Consider the following 1,664-nt stretch of genomic DNA (forward strand, 5'->3'; position numbering starts at 1 on the left):
ACACACACACACACACACACACACATACACACACATCATAGCCTCTTCAACTATTGGTGTTGGGAAAACTGGACATCCACAGGCAGAAAACTAGGAGTGGATCTCTGCTTGCACTAACATCAACTCAAAATAGATTAACTATATTAAAATCAGCCAAACTACTATAACACAGAAAAAGGGTGATATTAGAACTTATAGGTATTGAGGTGCGAGCTGGGCAGCTGCACGCCGAGCACCAGTAGTTGCGCTCCAGATCCTGCAATCTCACACCGCCTGCCTAGACCCAGTAACCGCTTACTCCAGTTGGCCCCTGCGACAGGCGCCATGGATCGAGCGGCGCCCCGCACTCTGGGCAGCTCTGCTCACCGCCCTGGCTCTGTTCCTCAGGCCGCCGGTGACGAGGGTCCCATCTTACGCTGAGAGCCCTGTGATGCCAACGCGCTGGCTCAGTGCAGGGGTGTGCCGATCTGGTGCCTGAGCCAGGCTATGCCTGCTGCCTGACATGTGCTCTGCGCAAGGGCCAGCCGTGCGGTGTCTACACCGAACGCTGCAGCTGCATCTAGGGGCTCAGCTGCCAGCTGCCACTGGGCAAGCCGTGCCCACTGCAGGCGCTACTGGACGGCTGCAGGTTCTCCCCCAATGCCAGCATCCCGGCCAGCTGAGGCTTACCTGCTGCTGGTGCCCTCCGCCTCAGGAAATACTAGTGAGTCGGAGAAGGACCGAGGCACAGGGAGCGTGGAGAGCCATGCCCTGCCCAGCACACATAGGGCGCCTGACTCCAAGTTCCATTCCATTCACTCAAAGCTGGACACCATCAAGAAAGGTCACGCGAAGGACAACCAGCGCTATAAAGTTGACTATGAGTCCCAGAGCATGGACACCCAGACCTTCTCCTCGGAGTCCAAACGGGAGACAGAATATGGTCCCTGCCTTAGAGAGATGGAAGACACCCTGAATCACCTGAAGTTCCTCAATGTGCTGAGTCCCAGGGGTGTGCACATCCCCAACTGGGACAAGAAAGGATTTTATAAGAAGCAGTGTAGCCACTCCAAAGGCAGAAAGCGGGACTTCTGCTGGTGCGTGGACAAGTATGGTCAACCCCTCTCAGGCTTCAAGAGCAAGGGCACCGATGGCGTGCACTGCCTCGGCATGCAGAGGCAGTAAACCCCACTGCAGCAGTTAAATTGGAGCTCCAATACGCCTTACTTTGCACAAAAGACTGCCACGGACAGAACAGCACCTGCCTACAGCCTCAACTTATATTTCTTTTTGTGATGACTTGGTTTTGTGTGTGTGTTATTTTTTTAAGAAAACCAAAGTTTAGACAGAGATTTTTGAAATGTCTATTGTTCCTTTAAATGGTAAACTTGAGCATCTTTCCACTTTTCAGTAGTCAGAAAAGAAAATTAATTTCTCTGTTGCTTTCTGTAAAAATAACTGATACTCCTGCCCAAAGCATCGGATTTGATCCCCTTCTAGAATCCTCTCCACATCTGCCCATTGGAACAGCTGACCTTCTGCCTCCCTCACTTCAGTGGCTATTGTAGAAGACACCTCTTTGCCCTCCGCCCTGCTCAGGCCTCATGGAGAACAGGAAAGTCAGAAACTCCAGTCACCTGGACAGGACATCTCTACCATACATGAGACCCCTGGCCCTCCTGGAA

At 52.5% G+C, this 1,664-nt stretch overlaps 1 pseudogene; it reads left to right on the forward strand.

Annotated features, from left to right (window-relative positions):
* The first annotated feature begins 324 nt into the window (after positions 1-324).
* Positions 325-1,268, forward strand: LOC122101710 (annotated as a pseudogene).
* Positions 1,269-1,664: the final 396 nt, after the last annotated feature.

The sequence above is a fragment of the Dipodomys spectabilis genome, unplaced genomic scaffold, assembly GCF_019054845.1.
Source record: "Dipodomys spectabilis isolate Male_0828 unplaced genomic scaffold, ASM1905484v1 ptg000679l, whole genome shotgun sequence".
Lineage (NCBI taxonomy): Eukaryota > Metazoa > Chordata > Mammalia > Rodentia > Heteromyidae > Dipodomys > Dipodomys spectabilis.